A 21,201-nucleotide genomic window follows, 5' to 3' on the forward strand; every position below is an offset into this window, starting at 1 on the left:
CCATCAGGAGTAGATGGGAGTCTTTCCATTGACTTCCATGAGCTTTATCATAGAATCATTGAAGATTAGGGTTGGAAGAGACCTGTGGAGGTCATCTAGTCCAATCCCCTGCTCAAAGCAGGACCAACACCAACAAAATCATCCCAGTTAGGGCTTTGTCAAACTGGGCCTTAAAAACCTCTAAGGAGATTCCACCACCTCCCTAGGTAACCCATTCCAGTGCTTCACCACCCTCCTAGTGAAATAGTTTTTCCTAATATCCAACCTAGACCTCCCACACTGCAACTTGAGACCATTGCTCCTTGCTCTGTCATCTGCCACCACTGAGAACAGCCTAGCTCCATCCTCTTTGGAACCCCCGTTCAGGTAGTTGAAGGCTGCAATCAAATCCCCCCTCACTCTTCTCTTCTGATGACTAAATAAGCCCAGTTCCCTCAGCCTCTCCTCATAAGTCATGTGTCTCAGACCCCTAATCATTCTCATTGCCCTCCGCTGGACTCTCTCCAATTTGTCCACATCCTTTCTGTAGTGGAGGGCCCAAAACTGGACACAATACTCCAGATGATAGAGGGGAATAATCACTTCCCTCAATCTGCTGGCAATGCACCTACTAATACAGCCCAATATGCCGTTAGCCTTCTTGGCAACAAGGGCACATTTAGATACCGGCCTTTCTTGTTTACAACAATGTGCTTAGGAATGACAGTTCCATCAACTGAAATCACAAGAAATGATTGTCACCTATTATCCTATTCCATCTCTCTACAGCTCTGCCTATATTAGCTTCATTACCATTGCATCTGAACACCTGCCAGTAACACTGATGTTACAATACAAGATTCCTGCCCTTGCACACAAAAAACAAATACAAAAAAATTAAAACATTATCAATGGTCCAAGATGACTGAGATAAGTTTAGGTATAATCCATTACTGGTTTCTTGCACACTTTATTTTATCCACTTTTTTTTTTCTGATAGTATCAATTGATTTTATGTAGTCCTGGGGTCACTGATTTACTACTGCTCATGCTGGCAAAGGTTTCTATCCTGTTAATATTTTTCTCTATTGTTGCAAAAGTAAAACTAAAAGAAATGTAAATGCAACTCGAGTAAAACATGCTCCTATTGTGATGATTTTAGAGAGCAAACTTCTTAGCGCAGTGTGATAATCAGTGCTTGTGGGATTGGGGCCTAAACTTGGATGGTAGAGCAACCCTTAATTAATAGTTAATGTTGAATGAAAGAAAGAAAACATGCTCCTCGGCTGATGTACCTTGTCATGTCTCAAGTGAAGTCAATGGAGCTGTGACAATTTACACCTGCCGATGATCTGGCCCAAAGAAACAAAGCAAAAACTCCATAGAATATCAGGGTTGGAAGGGACCTCAGGAGGTCATCTAGTCCAACCCCCTGCTCAAGGTAGGACCAATCCTCAAACAGATTTTTGCCCTCGATCCCTAAATAGGGCCCTCAAGGATTGAACTCATAACCCTGGGTTTAGTAGGCCAACGCTCAAACCACTGAGCTACCCCCCATATCTGGATACTTGTTGGGCTTTTTTATTCACCCATCCCTTTCTTCTCTTCCTCTTGGGTATACATCTAAGCAGTAGCTTTCACAGATGCCAATAGGCTGACAGAGCCCAGTTAACTTATTAGGTTCACTGACATTCATTTTCAGGCAACAATGCCAGGATATTTGACAGGTACAGACTGCTGTAAAATTCTTTCAGTTTTTAGTTTACAAAATTTTTAAGCACATTTTAAAAAATATATAAGTTGAGTAAAAGCTCTGAATTTACAGTTAGAAGAATTTTGTAATGTTCTAAAAATATATTATCAAAAGTGAAAAGGGGGGAAATAAGACAAGAGCAGAAAGAAGCTGAGAAGTGGAAGCGCTGAGGAGCAAGGATTAAAAGCCAGAGGTTTTACAAAATCTAAGGGCAGTTTGGAAGCAAAGCACAACATACATTGCACTCGTTTTGGTGTGAGGAGGATGGTAGCGTAACATTCACTGTCATTTGGAGACAGTCTCACAGTCATCTGGATTTGGCACAATTTCTATCTGCAAAACTCATTTTGCAACAAAACATTTCTTCCAGAAAGTCTACTTTTCTGACATAACATTAGTTTCTACATTGCTAATAAGTCTCCTACTATTAGATTGCTCATGATAAGGAACATGTTTTACTCCATGAGCTTGCTCCAGTAGTGCCTTCTCAGGAAAAGCTATCATTCAGGTCAATGAGAATTTTTCCTGAGGTAGCGTACTGTGGGTATTTGGCAGCACTATATAAATTGTTCATTATTATAATCTTGCTCCACTGCTCAGAAAGATGGTCCTGTACTGCCCTCACTAGTTTACCTTGATTAACATCTAAGAAAGAGATCTCATGTTCAGTGCTTTGTGCCGGGTTAACGGGGAGGAGGCTGATGGCAGGGCATTCTTTGTGGTGGTCCCTCAAACTTTGGAACCCACTTCCCCACCCTTTGTCCATAATGGTCTGAGACAGCCCAAACATGTTGACTTTCATGGCCAGCTAAAAGGCCCACCTGATTTCCCTGGCTTTTGAGAAGGATGAGGGTTCCTAAGGGAGGGGAATGATTGAAGGCAATGTGGGGTATTGGGTTTTGTTTGAAGACTGCTGGTTTTTAAATTACAGGTAAAACTGCTTGGATTTGCATTAGTTCTGTAATTCTAAGTAATGGCAGGGTACCCATAACCAGGGGTGGGCATTTTTAAATTGTATTTTATAAATCAAACTAAATAATCAGAAGGACTTAGCTATGCACTTACTATAGGTTGACTTAAGGGAGGTGGTCCAGTTTAATATCCATGCCCCTCAGGAAAGTTAACCTTATGGGGTTTACAAAAACTGAGCATGCACATTTTAAACCTAACCCAAAAAGAATAATCACAAAAGAGAATCACCGCTATAGTCACATTTATGGGTCCTTATTTACAGGTTAGACAAATTTTCACAGGGGAGTCTAACAGATACACTGGTGAGCCCTCCAGTGGGAAAAACTGGGTTGGGTTGGGACGGGGAGGAGGGAGGGTGTCACAAATAGGAGGTGTGCTATTAATCCAAACGGAAGACTGAAATTTTCCCACAAATAATAACAACGTGATATGTGGAACATTTTCCATTTCCACCTTCACCTAGAAGTTAAATCCAAGTCAATTTGCTATCTTTAAAGTTATGTGACAAGCCCCAGATTCATCTTGCAACCTCACCTGCATATTCAAGTGCCACCTTCCCTGACCACCTTCACTTCTATATGCTCCCACTGTCAGTTCGCCTGGATGCTAATCTGTGAAAAAATATTTACACTAAGCAACAAAGACCCACTCTTTTATCCTCCCTCTCCTGACTAAAAGAGCTTTTGTTTCTCTTGATTTTTTTATTAGTGTTTTTAGAGCTAATAAAAATTATAGTATTTACAGCAGGTGGGACCAGTTATGTCAGACTAAATGTAGTGGTGCTGGATGAAACAAGTCTACTACTAGAAATATTACTGTTAATTATTGCCAGTGGGGATAGGTAACACTCTGATTTTCAAAAACAACCATCTGTCTGCACCACACTCCATGTATATGCACTTTCCCTGAAATGTGTTCCATGGAAAGGACATCCCAGACTTTCAGGAAGTACTTATCTATTTATAAAGATTATTGGAAGAGCATATTTACAGAAGAATAAAAGCGAACTATTAATTCAGTATCACTCAGCCATTTGCAAGAGACATGTTTGAAAGACGGCAACAGAGGGCCAGATTCTACCGTTGGATATTCATGAGCAGCACACACTTAAATGGCCATGCAATTAAAAGATTTTTCACCTAGTATTTTCATATCATTCAAGAAATGCCCACTAAAGAGATCAAAGATTTCTATCTTAAATTCCTATAAAACTGTAGAAATTGATGTCATCGATTTATTTAAAATTGAAGTTCCAAGATTAGGAAAGAGGTTAAATCAAATTAAATTACTCTTATTCCCCGTTTTTTTCTCAGAATTCCTTCCAAAAATGTATAGAGGTGATACATGTTGTAAAAGATCCGTGTCAGTGTTTTCCTGGCATTTACAAATGATATCCGTCAATGTTGGTATTGAAAGACTGACTTTATTTTGTTGTTTGTACCTATGATTGAATTGACTCATTTTGTGAGATTATAGAAAATGTATTATATGATCGTATGTGCCTGATGTCCCCTAGAGACCCTATGGAAATGAGATGATGCATTTCATAAGGTTGTCTTCTCAAGATAGATTGTACTAGCTAAATAAATAAACTGCAGTATGTGATTTCACTGTGCACTGTTGACTTCTGCTTACATGATTTAAAGGATGTTACTATGAATATCCTAGGTTGCTAATGTAAATGATGGAGAAATCATAGGTCAATCACATAATAATAAATATTAGCATAGGTTTCTCAAGGCCAGAAATGGCTGAAATTGTAATTGTAATTATAATTTTTCTCTTGAATTACGGGATGTTGAAAACACTCAGGACCCTGCCTTCCTGGAACTGCTCCATTAAAGCCAGGCAGTCTCGAGTTCTGATTTTTTTTATTGTTCTAGAAGTCACATTACCATGTTATAACGGGTATTTTCGTATCTTTGTACACTTGAACATTATGTTGTATTAATTCATATTGTGTATTGACTTGTAGAGGACTGATACATAGCAACTGCCATACTGGATCAGACCAGAGGTCCACCTATTCAGCATCCCATCTCCCACAGTAGCCAAAAGTGCAACGGGAGGTGCACTTTATAGTGCCTCATAATTCTCTGTTGCTAGAACAAAGAGTATTTAACATAATAGTCAATTGTAAGCTGCTTTCACTTCAACCAGCAAAATAAAGTGCTCTCAAAATGCACTCCTGTGATCACTGATGCATTATATTTGATGGAAGGCTGGTCAAAACAAGATGGGGCAAACGGATACACTAACCGTCACTTATGGCACTATTTATCCCACTGCTGAATTGTCCTGGACGTGCAGGAAGAAAGACGACACAAGGGATGTGGTTTAACTGGCCACAATCTTATTAATTTAACTCTACTGTGAACTATCCAGCAATAACTTGTATGATACGGGTCACTCTTTCTTCATTCAATAATACACTCTGCCTGATGGATGGCTGCCATCAGCCCCCTTCCCCTCCCACCCCTGTGGCCAGAATATTGTTGGGACCCCACCAACCATAGTGTGATGATTAAAGGGCTGGAGACATTAAAAACCCCCAACCTCTTTCCCCAGCTTTCCCTAAATTCACTTCCTAATCTGGTTTATCAGGGAAGAGGCCACTATTGAACAACTGCCTGCACTGTATTGCATCTGTACTGTACCTGCACTGCCAAGTTGAGACAACTTGGATGTAATCCTCCTGTTGAACCCCCATGTCTCTGTGCTGCTGTGGGTCAGGCAAAAAAACCCACCTTACAGGGAGGGAAAAATTCCTTCCCAGTCCCCAAAAGGCAACTAGCACTATTCCTGCAATGGATCCAACTACCCTAATTGCATGGATGAGAGCTGCTGGTCCAGTGTGTAATGGCACATAGAACTTAGAATAAGGTCTATATGTCCTCCCCACTGGTGCACAGAACTCAGTGGGTTTCATCAGAACTTCTGCCAACTACCATCCCCCAAACTATGAGATGCGGGCTCTCAAGAGGGAAGTGAAGTAAGCTTCACTTAAAGGGGCTCCAGCTCTTCCCCCCAGAAGATCCACACAATGATCCCCACCTCTGAAGCTGTGGGGGTGAATTTGCCCCAGAAACTTTCATGGGAGTTGCACCTTTTTATTTCAGGTCTCAGTTTTGGGAAGTCAAAGGTTATCATATGAACAATGTTTTTCATAGTATTAGGGCAACTGGTGTATTACCAAAACAGGGCTGCCTGCTAGGCAATGAACAAAGCAGACTTGGAAATGATGGTGAAATCATAGTCTCTGGTTACTATAATGCTTACAGAAAAACCATCCTCCTCAGAAGTGGTAAATCCAAGGGTGTTGTAACAACCCTGGAATTGCCTTTTTAAAGACATTAACATCTTCTTGGGAACTGATGCCTTTTGGAGACACGCTTTGCTGAAAACACTGTTTATAAAAGACTTTCCACTATAATCTTATCTGAACATTTTCTATGTTTTCCTAATATGTAATGCCTGTATCTACTCACTGATGGGTAGTTTATAGATGAACAGGCACATTTTCTCTGTTGGCTGATTCTGTGCCTCTACACAAAGGAACCCAAATAGTCAGTGAGCATTTTAACACAGTGAGGAAAAAAACAAGCAAACAAAAAAAGCAGGTCATAAATTATATAATCGTGTAAGGATGCAAATGCAATGACTATGCAAAACTAGAAATAAAAGTGCAGGAAGGAAATAGCATTTATTTCATTAAGAACCAGACCCTGCAAACCATCCAAGCAGTGAACTCAGTGGGATTGTGCCATGTATATTTGTGTATATTCTATGAAATATACTTGTACATTATGTTCATATAAGGTATATGTTGTATAAATATGTTCCATCAAGTGTAGACACAGCAATAATTGATGAAGTTACTTAATCAGATAGCATGATGTCTTTTTTTCAGCCTTGTTCCAAAATGGTTTAATTAAAGGATACTCAAAAAGAACAGATAAGAGTGTCCCTTTGACACACTTACATGAGCAGCAAGTATCAGAATCTTGTAAATCAGGTCTGTTCATTCTCACTGGGATCCAAGTTGTTCTGTGTAAAAGAAGAAAGATTACTGCATTATAACCATGGCTTTAAAAACTCCATACTACCTTCCACACTCTTCCAAAACACTGCCCTCCAATACTTTCAGTATGTCTTTTTTCTAGCGTCATTCAAGATCAACAGGTTTTTTTTATGACACAGTCTATTTAAGACTTGCATAGGGCTGAGGTGTGTACATTTTCCTCAAAAGTTTTACAAATTTCATCCAGGTCTGGTGGCCCATAATGATGACCTGAGTACATTCATTAGATTGAAGAAGAATCTCTGATAGAATATCCTAGATAGTGTGCCTGTCCTGTCAAAGGTTCCCTGATAGCTATGTCCATTTTTTCTAAGATTCAAGCCATGTGTGGATCGACTACATAATCCTTGCACTGAAGCCTTGGGAAACACTGCTGTTGATGCTCCTGGCAACATCTTAATCTAAATAAGAATACAAAAGGGTACTAAGTTAATGTGTAACACAGGTATGTAAACAGAAAACTCTGTAATTGTAGTTTGCTCATTTAGGGCCTGATATAAGAACTACTGAAGATAATTGAAGTATTTCCATTGATTTTAAATGGGCCATACATCAATCCCATATTCCTCTCTCTAATACATGTTTGTTTCCATGCAGTATAGTACTGACATAGATCATGAGTTGTGTGAATTATAGTATGTACAGGATCCACCACTTATTATACACATGCCAGACACTATGAAATCAATGCAACTTAGCAACATAAGTAAAAATTCAAAAAATATTAGGTCCTAAATCATTACCTGCTTTAAAGTCGGTCAGGTCAAAAAGTGATGCAGCCTTCCTGTTTATCATATTCTAATATAACATCATTGTATTTTAAATATAATGACACCCAAATGGAATTTTTCATAATTTTCTCATCTCCGCTTGCATTAATTCAACAAAAATGATATGGAAATGCCTTGAAACCTCTTAAAGAAGCAGCATTTTTTCCTAATTTGAACAGATGAAGAAATATTTCAACCCGAGCTCAGCAAGGGATAACAGTATTACAGTCACTGCATGGGGAATTTTGCCACTCATAATTCTAAATCCTTCGCAAACACTTTATTGCTATAAGGTAGCTAACACCAGCCTCTACACAACAGGACATCCATAGCATTAACCATGAGAGATAGGCTTGCAGAAAGAAACTATAGCAAAGTAATTGTAAATCTCTAATGATGCATAAAACCAAGCTGAATTGGTCCTGAATTCTCAGCATAAAAGAAATGAAGCATCGGAAGAACCAATTCTGGTGGCAGTATAACATACTGTAGTGTGGAAACTGTTTATGGTATTTGCTGCAATGAAAATATTTCTACTAAAATGCATCATGCAAGTGATAGGAATACATTAAAAAGGCCTGAATGATGCAACTTCTAATGACATCTTGTGTGACAATAGGAGCAAAGAATTAGCCAAAAGAAAATCTGATCTGGCCTACACAATTTGCCATCATATTTCCTAGTCACAGCCTATATCCGGCAGAATTGGTTAGAATTTTTTTTTAATTGCTACTATTGTTAAATGATCTTCCTAGGAATACTTGCTCTCTGCTTTTCTATTGTGTAATGAGGTCTTTTGTTCTTCTTTCTCATATCCCGATGATGTTTGCTTTTATCGATTTTATGACTTCAATATAAGTATCGATGTATGGATCAGATGACAGTGTTCTTGTATTGTGACTTGCAACAAATAGTTGGGCTGTTCTTTTAGCCATTTTCTGTTTTTTGTCCTGTGCTACCCCGGGTTGTGAGCATTGGTCATGCTGACACATGATTCTGTGCTCAGTTTCCTGATTTATTCTATTTTGTTTGGCAGAAGAATTTTGCAACAGTGCATTTGGGGTGCCGTCCCTTGTGCCCTGTAGCTGCAGTACCCCCTCCACTTTGTCTGGGTTGACCTAGAGTAATAGAGGTACGTTCAGACTCCTCACTACCCTAGACACTAGCTCAATACCTTCTCGGCTTGGTAAGACCTGCCAGAGCATATTCTCTGCTGTACTTTGCTGTCAAACCCCGTTCATCCCCATACCAACACTCAGGTAGGGAGGTAGGATTTTGTGTAAAAGAATACTCCATGATCATATACCAAATGAGGAGATCAGAGGGTGTACAGAGGTGACCGATATAGTGCAGGCGATGTATGATGCAAAGCGAAGATGCGTGGGTCATGTAGTCCATAGGCAAGACAATAGGTGGGCAACCTGCATCAGTGACACGATCCCGAGAGACCACAAGTGACTGCTGGGTAGACCGAAAGCATGCCAAAACTCTTTGGCCAGAAATGGAAAGAACGTGCTCACAACAAAACGGAATGGTGTGGCGTCGATTTGTGTTTGTGGAGGGACGGCCGGATGAGACCAACCTGGACAAAGGTGGCAAAGGTGACTAAGACACCTTCTTTGTGATGTCAGATATCTCAGTAGTTTTTATCTTACATTGGGCTAGATCATGGCATTTATTCCACAGCCCTGCATAGAAAGCAGCATGGAGCTATGACATCCCAAGAGGGCACTAGGAGAGATTGTACCGCAGGCAAGTGCATTCTCTCCTGAGGCTGTTTACACTGCACCATCCATCAGACTGACACATCTCCCCACAGTGCACTGGCCCTCTCTGCAGGCTAGTATAGAGGCCCAGCGTCCTACTGCCACACAATCGCTTTGGCACAATTTGCCTGGCAGTGTGAAGAAGCAGGAGCGATGTGTGCCTGTGCTCCCCACAAAAAAGAGAAACTGCTATTGCGGGAGGCCCTTGCACGGCTGCATAAACATGGGTCTGGGCTCTCATTGCTGGGCTCTTCCCACCCATATACCCGCATGATGCCCACACAAGTGCCATCATTATCTAGATGATAAAATATAATGCCGGTCTCAAAGTTGTATGTGAATTTATTTTGACTGTTACAGTGCCTGCCCTGAGTTCTAAGCACTTTGCATTGTACAAACACCTAGTAAAACATTTTAAAACTGCATTTTAAAATACCATATTATGAATTACTGGCCTCAACAAACTATCAAAACCAACTTGTCTTATCCCAGCGACCTCACCACAAACCCACTGGGGCCTTCCTCCATCGATCCACCACTATTCTGAAAGTCTGTATGGAAAGATGAGCTTTGCAGCAAGTGTTAATGCTGGTGAAGGATGCCAGACTGATTATCCTGAAACTGAAAGTCCTCTACTCATCTACAGAGCAGGAACAGCAAAAGCAGTAGCAATGCAAGTTTCCCCACATGGCCTCACCTATATGCTTCAGCATGGCCATGGACAGAACAGCTTTTGAGATGAAAGGGTTGTTTTGTTTCTTTGCATCTCAAATCCAAGCCTTTCTACAGACGCTGCCACGTGGTACCAAATGGGACCATGGTTTTGGCACCTGTCCACTGAGAGCTAGAATAGACACCACCAAAACTCTTGCTCTTTTTTCTTTTTTAAATAATTTCACAAATCTCAGAGCCAGACATCTGAAAAGTAGGATATATCAACACAGTGTCAAAATCTATAAATGCACAGACTTGAAATCTGTATGTGCAGCTAAAAAATGGGGTATTTGCAATTAAATAATCATCTTGATGGAATGCATAAGAGAACCACATTTATCCATAATATGCTGGTGGCACTGTATACCAGTTTCAGTATATGATCTCTCATGCACTCTTGATGACTTATTGGAAGGACACCTAGCTGCAGCAAGGAAAGCAGCTAATATTTATCATTTTTATTCTTTAAAATATTAATAATTCTCCCATTAAAAATAAGAAGTGAACAAAGTGACCCATTGAGGCTTTGTATAAGTCACAGAATATGATGTATGGTATCTGTGTACAAATGTTATACCCATATTTATACCCCCTGAAAAATTCTGCTTAATAGAAATAAAAATGAAAGAGTTTAGCATGAGATCTTAAAAATGCTTGGCATTGGCCTAACGCTGCTCCTGCTGAAGTCAATGATAGATGCACCATTTACTTCAGTGGACAGAGAGTTAAGATAATGCTAAAAAGTGAGGAAATTCAGTTTCCAAAGACATTAATTGTCCTCCAACCCTTGCTCAAATACCCACTAATTAGAGGCGGAGAAATTGATTAAAGAGAAAAGAAGATGTAGAGACAGAGGAGTGAACCAGTTCAGATTAAGGACCAGAGTCAGAACACTTTACATACATTGGTGGACTTCAGTGTGACTGAGGGGTTCAAATCTTGTCCTGTTCAACACATACCTTCAACTCCAATCCCAAATCACCTCCTCATTTTTAGATGCAAACTAAAATCAAATCAACCCTCTTATAAGTTTCTGAAATGTCTGGAAACATATTTTCCTCACTTGCATCCAGGATGGGAATGGAATCAGAGCTGGTAAAATGCCACAAGAAAAGCTGTCCACGCAGTACTCCCACCAAAAAAGTACTCGATTTTCAGCCTTCCTACTCAGTACATAGAGGTTCAAACAGTTTTGCTAAGCATCTGAAGTTTGGGATAATTGTCAAGCCAAACACAAATGCTGGATCTTTTGTCTCTCCCTACCTGAAACCTTTGCTCACCCTCAAACAAGAAATCAAATCAGAAGCTTCTAGAGATGTGAGGGTCTTTTGTACTTGTTTGGAGGTCACAACTGTCATCCTTGCTTTGAAGAACTAGCTCTGAGAAGTTACTTTAGGAGGAGGGTTTGGTGTATAATACTTACCGTACATCCATACCAATTTAACCCACATAACATGGGCCTGCTTGCCACAAGAATGGAGCATTAGAAGAGGGCCATATTTATGCATTCTACATTCCACAGCAAATTGACACTTTTAAAAGACATTAGAAAGTTGCTGTCTTAACAATCTCTATGGCCTTGGAGGTTTTTATGGGTATTAGTTTTGGAAAAGAGTCTAGTCTACTTGACCTGCTATTCCTAGGATCTCGTAAAGCCAATGAGCCTCCATTTGACACCTCCATAATTCAGAGATACCTCACATTTTTCCAATCAATTCAGGCCATCTCTAATTAAATTGAAACAAGAAACTAAAGTGAGATGAATGGTTTATAGCTGCTTCAATGCCTCTCTACATTGATTAATAGATAAAGAATTCATACTTCCACCAAATTAGTTGACAAACTCAACTGTAATTTATTCCTTGTACATGATGATCTGCAAGCACAATATGCTGCTACTGAGGCTCATCTTCAGCTCCCTCTAAATATATTTTGTGCTGCTTGGCTGCCCCCACCGGGTACTCTCAACCCAGCAAATGCTGCCTTAGCATGCAAAATTCCTCCACGCAGCTTTTCTTTCAAAATACAGCAGCAAAGGGTTTTTCTTGCATATCATACCATTGTTTGTCAATCCGGTTCATATCCAAAGGGGTTGTATTAAACCCATGGCTACTCCTGGATGCCCAGAGAGTAGTTGTACTGAAGAGTGCATTTCTCCATCTGCACTCATTAAGGTGTGTGGCATAAATCTCTGGTTTCGGATGTGAATTATGCTACACTTACCTATGCCTTTCTCACCTTGGTGTCAGACTACTGCAATACGTTCTGCTGGAGACTGTTCAGAAACTGAAGCTAACCCAGAATGTGGTGGCCTGCTTATTAAGCAGAGCATTACATTGGAAGCAGATTCTTCCACACTGGTCACCTATAGGTTGCTAAGTGAATACAAGGTGTTGATACTGACCTTTAATACCATACATAGTATGGGTCTGGGTTACCTAAAAGACTGCCTTTCTCCTTGTGCCATACAACTGCACTTGCGGTCAGCAAAAGGCACGTGAGCTGGAGCTAGGGTGACCAGACAGCAAGTGTGAAAAATCGGGACGGGGGTGGGGGGTAATAGGAGCCTATATAAGAAAAAGACCTAAAAATTGTGACTGTCCCTATAAAATCGGGACATCTGGTCACCCTAGCTGGAGATCCCAAATATGATCCTTTAACTTGGAGAATGGGACAGGGTACAAATTGGGTGAGATAGCAAAGTAAAAGTATTGGCACTGAAACTGCAGCTGGACATAGATATAAGTTGCTTAACTTGATTCACTGATAATTGTGCACTTTGAACTTATAACGGGCATCCAGCGTTTAGGATAGACATTTCTGCTAACTGTGTATTAGAAATGGAAATCAATAAATGGATCATCAAAAACATAACTTAATTGTGCTTCTTAACCAGAAATTGAGATACATGCATTTCTCTCTTCCCTCTCCTCCTTGCCATTTAATATAGCCAGTGTTACATAAGTAATTGCTTTGAATCCACAGGCAAAGACATGATGCCAAGAACACATTGTCAGTAAAACAAAACAAAACCATTTCATGTCCCTGCTGAGTTCACATATACATGGTTAAAAAGGCATATTTTCTAATTATCCATCCTGATCTGGTCAGTGTGTGTTTAGTCACTGCTGTCATAACAGGTGTCCAAGCATCCTTTACTCTTTGTGACATTGTTTTGTCACAGGCCTCTGCTGCCTTGCTGTGGTGGCTTTGCTGTTCACTCCAACGTGCCCCAGTTGCAGGCCCAGTGTTTGTTGCTTTAAACAATCCCTTCTGTGAATCCTCCAGGGCTTGTCCTTCATCTTTAGTGTCACCAATTTTTCTTTAAAATCTGACATTCTTCAGCTCATCACACTTTACATGTTCTACCAATCAGCAGGAAAACACCGCTCTTTTGTTAATCTCTCTTTGCCTGTCTCTTTCTCCATCTTTTCTTGCAATCTTCATTTCTTCTAAGTACTGTAAGGTATTTTGAAACAGTTTGATTCTGATTCTTGTATTAGGGCCAATCTTACTCCAACATCGATCAATGGCATAATGTTTCATTGACTTCAAAAGGGCAGGACCATGTCATAATTTTTGTCCCAAGGCAAACTAAGATTTGATCCTGCTACTTTCAAACAATTTCCACACAGTCTCTTGATCTTTTTGTTCTTATTTCTCTGCTGGCATGCTAAAATCATGTTTGAGAATGATCCTTAAGCTTTATGTAATTGGGTCCCTGTCCTGCTCCCATTCAACACAATTCAATTTTTTCCACTGAATCATCTACATTGCTGGCTCTGCTTTAACATTTATTGGTGTCTGACATTTATTGATGATCTCTGGAGTTCAAAATACTGGTTTTTGTTTTGTTTTTAAGTTCTTAAATTATCTGTAACATTTTTTACAGTATCAGAGTATATCTCATTCCCTATCTCATAAAACAACATCTTGTTTTGATTAAATCATAATTTCTCTGGTTGGAAAAAGTACCTGCTAATAGCAGTGCTCCAAAATAAGGATAGCACTCAATGTTGATTTTTCCCTAGGGTCTTCAAGGAATTTGCTATAGCTTCAGGGCAAAATTTCCATAATGGGAATCTAAATTCAGGATCCTAAATCCATATTTAGGCCATAATTATGTGACATCTTTAGGCACCAGATTTTCAAAAGTGCTGAGCACCCATTAGGTCGCATTGATTTACAAAGGCTGACAAGAGGAAAATTAAAGTCAAAGCCAAATATGTAACCAAAATGAATCACTGGACACCCTGACAAAAATGACAAGAATTCCCAGGTTTAGAATGGCAATGGTATTCCTCTTATTTTGAATTGGAGTTTAAAGCATGGACCCTCTATATCAGGGGTTTAAAGATACTAGTGTGGACCTCACCTTTTCTATAGCATGGACCTCAAGGACCACCTCTCAACCAATACCTGTTAGCATGACGTCCCTGTGCCAATTACAACAATTGCTCACATGCAAATCCAGTATTAAGATATTAATTAATCTATTTTAGCCGCTTTTAATGTAATTCTACAGTTGGAAGCAAGGAGGAGCCAGTATCATGTGACCTTCCAGATCCCCATGGGTCGCTAGTGATTTGGAGAATCTCTGATCTATAGTATCACACTTCACAACTCTTTGATATAATTATTGTCTGCTCTGTTGTGCTAAAATGACTATAGTTCTTGCTGCCCTGGAAGCAGAGCCAGGGATTCCTTTCCCCTCGTCACTTATCCTTCTTTTCTGCATTGCACTAAAACCAAAATTAAATGTGTTGCTGACTTGTTCTTCAGAGGTTTTTCTTATTCTCTCTCATATGATAAGTGTATAATAGCAATAATTTCATTTCATCATGAAGTCACATGACTGCCTGTAAGTCTTTCAAGATTTCAGCCCCAACCTGGAAACTTCACGTGAGCGGGAGAATTGCAGCACCCATGTGCAGACTCTGCCTCCAGTTTGATCATTAGCAGGGTCAGGGCCTTACTACTTTCATAGATGGTAAAATTCAGCTTTCCTGACGTTGTATACTGGGCTCATGGAGAGACTTACAACAAATATCAGGAAACAGTATTTGAAGTCAGATGAACAGTGTTTCTTACAAAACATGGAAGCTAGAATTAAGTAACTTATTGAGGCAGACTCTAGTCTAAAATCTGTAATGAAAGACAGACTAACAATTACCATTATTTTAGAAATTTCTGCTCAGATTTTGGCCCATTTGTACTTTAATTGCTTTAACATATTGCATTAATACTTCTCCAAAAAGCTTTTTGATAAAATGGGGAAAGCCATGAAGTGCCAGATATATTTCTTTCCCAAATTGCTTGCCTTCTGAACAGCAGCTTGATTGACAGGCATCACTTATACGAATATAACAGTATAACATTGCTCCAGAGTGAGAGAAAGCAAGGGTGTTGAACTGGTTCTCTGCCTTATACTGCAGTTGTATAAATACAAAGACTCAATGTTCCACATAATTAACCTCTTTCTATTCAAGGATCTGGAAAATATGGTTGTGTTGGAGTCCCCCAACTTAAAGTTCAAGACCTTCATGGATGAAACAATATTTTAGAGCATCAGAACTATATAAAATCCTTATCAAAAACTGTCAGAGTTGGAATTATCAGTAGGTTTCAGTCAATAATTGTTAGAATTACTGGTGGGTAAGCAGCAACACTTCACATACAATTCTTTCACGAGGATGAGAAAAGCAGCTGGAAAGAAACCATAACAAGAATCTTGTGGAGCTCAGAGAAATGTGATGTATAAAGAGATTATTATTTCCTGTGGATATTGATGATAAATGAACTGGATTTTGTGTGAATAAGAAATATTGTTACCTTCTAAACCATCTGAACTCCCTGCATGTCAAGGTAAAAATCTTTCCTGTCACATGTAAGGACTCAGCACAAGATAAATACTAAATATCTGGGTCACAAGTAATCAAAAGTAGAAAATTCTTCTTAAGTTCTTTTCATTTAATTAATCCTTCCTGCAATTTTATCAATGCAATGGAACATTGGTTAGTGCAGAGGGTGTTTTATGGGATAAATTCAGCCATATCAAAGGAGCTGTAAGAAGTATTAAGTAGTAAGATAAATAAACAAAAGGCAAGGTATGTTGGTAATTTGGTTGAAAGACTGCCCCAGGGGATACCCATATCTGTAAATCAGTTACTGTAGTTGGTCTAATCATGGTATGTCATGAACCTGAAGCTTTCTTTCTTAATCTTTACCTGTACTCATAGCTTACATAAAACATGAAACATTCAACTGTAAAACAGCTAAAACAATAAGGGGCAGTGTTAGAAAGATGTCCCACATGAAGCTGATATTTTAGCTAATTTATGCAATAAACCTTACGTAACACATGACTCTTCCATTTAACTATTAGAAAATTGGTATTTAGTGGCACAGATCTGTCAGTGTGATAAGACACATGGCCAGTAATTCTAAGATGAGGGGAAAGCAGTGTGAATGGACAGATCGTGCTTACTATTAAACACAGAAGAGACTGATGTTCGGAAAAGCAGGATGTACCCATGAAATGACCTTTAAAACCTTTTGTTGACATGGGAAGCAGCTAGAGATGTTACCTGGCTTTTCACAATGCCACAAACATTCATTGCTAATGAAAAAGAGACCAAGAAAAACAAGAAAAACATTCAAATAGCCCATGAAGATGAAATATGGGTCCAGTTTCTGCATTGATGTACACGCCACTTAACTTAAGGGGGATTGCACAGGGTGCATATCATTGGTGATCTTGACCCATCAAGTCCAATCAGCAAAGTGCCAGGTGACAGCAGGCCCCCAATTGCACAGAGACCAGCCACAGAAACATACTCCAAGTTCTCATGGAGACCGCACACCACTTAATCAACCAATTGTAACTATCCAACACACCTCAAATAATGACTACAGAGTAAAAAAGTTTTACACAAAAAGCTTATTGAGTATCTTTGTACAACAAAACAGGAAGAGGCTGAATTCAAAAGATAAATTATTCTTTGATAATTATTCACTCAGCTCTAGTCTGAATTGTGCTATTTATCCATTTTAGATTGTAACCCCCCATCTTCCACTATGGGCATGTACAATAGAACTCCCAGTACACTGATGGTGCTCATCAAATAATAATATAATATGTTTAAAACTGTTGGCCTTCCACAGAAAACTCTGATTTTACATTATTGATTATCTTAGACAGAATAACTTGCACTTATGTATGAATACAAATCCATTTGGTTATTTTAGAGCCATCAGGCTATGTATGATTTTACACATCTATCCGCTTAATTAGACACTCAAGTTGCAATCAGGATCTGTTACACTCCCTAGAGAACACTGGGCTCTTAAAGATATGGATTACAATAAACCAATATGTAGTATTTCATTTTACCAATATAATCTAGTTCAAATGTTGTTTGTATTATTTAAATGGAATACTGACACTTTGGGGGTCAGATTGTCAGCTGGTGTAGAACATAAGAACGGCCATACTGAGTCAGACCAAAGGTCCATCCAGCCCACTATCCTGTCTACCGACAGTGATCAATGCCAGGTGCCCCTAAGTGAACCTAACAGGCAATGATCAAGTGATCTTGCTCCTGCCATCCATCTCCACCCTCTGACAAACAGAGGCTAGGACACCATTCCTTACCCATCCTGGCTAATAGCCATTAATGGACTTAACCTCCATGAATTTATCTAGTTCTCTTTTAAACCCAGTTGTAGTCCTAGCCTTCAAAACCTCCTTAGGCAAGGAGTTCCACAGGTTGATCAGCATAGCTCTGTCAATGGCACTATGCCAATGTACACCTGGTAAAGATCTGTCCCATTACCTTCTGATGAGCAATCTGAAATTTCGTAAGGTATAAATCATCTCTCTGCTTGAATATAATGAGAAATATAGATTTAGTTGACATATTTAGATGAACAGGTGTGTGTGTGTATATATATATATATGACTTTCTTAAAAAAAATAGAGTTCTGGAATATCCCAAATGGGTGAGGTTTAGTTCTTTACACCACTATGACTAAATAAATACAACGGAACAGAAAATGAGTATCCCAAACGTGAGATGGATTACAGCATTTTGTGACATGAGACATGCATGTCAGTGAAATGGAAGGTACATTTTGGATATGGCTTATCACCTAGCCTGTACATTTCAGTAGCAGAGTGGTGTCACATCTTACGACCAACAAGCACATGTATATATGCCCTTCAATTCACTAGCCTACATGACACAAAATATTGTAATTCTGACTGTATAATGCTGTAGAAGTAAAAGTCGGATACATTGAGACTGATTCGGCTCTTAGTCACACTTGTAAAAATCAGGAGCAACTCTGATGGAGTCAATAAAGTTACACCAGTGTAGACTTGGAGTTACTGAAATCTGAATGGTCCCTCTGTATTTAAAGGTGTTGAATAAGAGTCATCTAATAATTTCTTCAACATATTTTGCAATATTTTGAGTACATTATTTGACAATACATTTCTTTATTATTCACACAGCTATATAGCTAAGTGGGATATATTTAGAAATGCATTTGTACTATGAATATAGCAATATTTTCTCAAGTAAATTATTCAATTATTTTTCCTATTATTCACCCAGTTCTAGCTGTAATTTTGTGTGTGTGTGTGTGTGTATGCTTTCAGGTTCCTTGGTGAACATGCAATGAGTCAATAGAAAATTGAGACAGAGAAACTGGTCCCACAATGGCCCAGCGTCTCAGCTGTACAGTGGCCTTTCGCACAAATCCTATAGCACAAAGCAACTACAAACCCACCCAGCAGAGGCTTCTGCCCTTCATAGTGGAATTCTTGATTGGTGCAGGAACAGAATAGTGGCTTTATATATAAGGTAAGGGCCCCCCAAGCCAATGGCTCATGGGCTGATGTGACAAAGGCACATCAGTTTTCATGGCCATCGGCACACACACGTCTGACCGCACTGGAGGTGGTGTTCCAGTGGGCAAGCGAGTGAGACCTAAGCTGGCAACCTTCAGGATTGTAATCCCCTCCCCAGTGCAGGGAGCATGATTAGAGCTCCTCCGTTGACAGAATGACCCATTGAAGATGGCATAATGTAGACCAGCCCCAAGGGTGATGTAATTTATGGCAGGGGATTGCCCAGCAGCTGAATGGCCCCAGTAGCAGGGTGGCATAAATGTGGCTCAACCTCACCACTGCACCCCATATCCTCCTGAGCTGCACCATGTGCCTGCGGCCCAGGATCAGACTGAATATTTTTTGCTCTATGTGGATATCAGTTAAGATTCTGAGTCCATTTTTTGTGCTACATTTTGAATTTCACATTTCACTCTGGGATTGATTACATGATGGAATGCACACAGCTGAAATTTTTTCCTCTGGTTTGCTTGGTTGGCTGCACCTAATGCACGTGCTCCAGATACTCAGAGGAAGAGGCTGCATTTATATGCATCTTCTGCTTCCTTGTGAGCCTTGGTAAAATATCATGTTCTAAAGACTTTTTTAAAGTGTATATACTTCACTAATTTTAGATATAAATGCTCCTTGCATTGACTTGCAAATACATTTACTTCTTACAACATTTAAATTGCTTTTCATAATTTGAGAGTTAGCTATTTTATTTTGGTGTCAATCAAAACCTTGAAATGCGTATTTAAAGGTGTATGAATTAGTTTGGAATAGGAGCTATAGATTTTTCCATCAGAGCATTAATGAGTTAATAATATTAATGAGTGTCATTTATACACACTTAAAACTTTATTACATTACAATTGCTAACATGGAGAAAATTGTCATCTGATAATATAATTGCATATATTTTTCTAGACTTTGAACATGATTCTCGGTTATACAGAATTAATAATTATGCCATAGTTATATTTACGTAACTACATGCTCAAACTTACATCAATAAATTAAAAAATGAGGGAGTGCAGGTGTATGTGGTGTGGTCATGTAAAGCACAGTCCTGACATCTCTGTGGGTAACAGAATCCAGCCAATCATGACTGAAGAGAAAAGACAGAGAGGCTGACCCAAGAAGAAGTGGTGGGATGTCATAAAGGAAGACATGTTAGTATGTAAAGTGATAGAGGATATGGCACTGAACACTTTAGACAGAGAAGACCCATAGAGCAGATTCATGTGATGGGATTAAGGCAGGGAAGAAAAGTTAGGCTTCCGTAACTAGACAATCTTGCAAAATTCAGCTCATACACCAATGAGATACAGCACAGCCTAGTTAATAAAGAATGCACATTGAAACTTCAATCTGTTTTTGCTAAAGTATAAAACCACCTTCAGTGAAACGGAGGTTTAAGATGTTGTCCTATACATGGTGAAAACAAATGCCCAAAGTAACCTTCCTCAGGCCCTACAAAAAACTTTGGGCAGCCTTAAAGAAGGTGATTTAGGGCATGGAAGTGTGGGGGGGAAATCTCAGCATCTAGGAGGGGGAACAACACACTAATCCCAACATGGCCATAGAAGAGGAGCTGACACTCTAAAATGCTACTGCTGTTGCAGCACGCACAAGTACTCATGTTGTGTGAAATGTTGGGAATTGCAGCGTAGAAGCCAGAGCCACAGGTAGGGCTGGTGATTACTCTAATATTAGTCCTTCTTATGTTCCCCCTAGTCTAGCAGTTCCCAAATTATGGGCTATAGATCTCCAGTGTTTCCTGAAGCACTTCCATATAGTTTGGCGACTGGTCACATGATCAAACAGAATTTTCCATGAAAGCAATTTCTGTAGTTGCCATAGGGACGTTATTTGATGGCCAATAGATGAGGAAATGTCTGTGAGACAATTCCTCTATTAACATGGAGTCCACACTATGAAAGCTTTGGAGAACGCTTGCCTTAGGCAATTGCCCTAATCAGAATCCCCTGCTCTGGAAGACATAGTTCAGGTTAATACTGCATCAGCATCATTAGCACCAACAGCAGTGAGATATTTCCTGTGCAGAGACAAAAACTGGTCTTCATGGTAAAGGGGCTATTTATATACAATGCCAAAGTTGTCAGGTGTGAGGTTTTCATCATACATCAGAGAGGGTTAGCCAGAGTATCAAACTTCATTTGTATGCTCTTGAACCACTGGTAAGCAGCAGTGGGTATCAACATTATCCCAGTGGAAAGGAGATATATATATATATATATATATATATA

The 21,201-nt window shown here is 39.4% G+C and overlaps 1 long non-coding RNA gene across 1 annotated transcript in view; it reads right to left on the minus strand.

Moving 5' to 3' along the window:
* LOC117883002 overlaps positions 1-21,201 on the minus strand; it is a 170,064-nt gene that overhangs the window by 63,183 nt on the left and 85,680 nt on the right. The window contains exon 4 of the long non-coding RNA XR_004647156.1: positions 6,687-6,751. This is a non-coding gene — a long non-coding RNA (uncharacterized LOC117883002). The remainder of the gene's footprint in view (positions 1-6,686; positions 6,752-21,201) is intronic.

The sequence above is a fragment of the Trachemys scripta genome, chromosome 9 (genome assembly GCF_013100865.1).
Source record: "Trachemys scripta elegans isolate TJP31775 chromosome 9, CAS_Tse_1.0, whole genome shotgun sequence".
Lineage (NCBI taxonomy): Eukaryota > Metazoa > Chordata > Testudines > Emydidae > Trachemys > Trachemys scripta.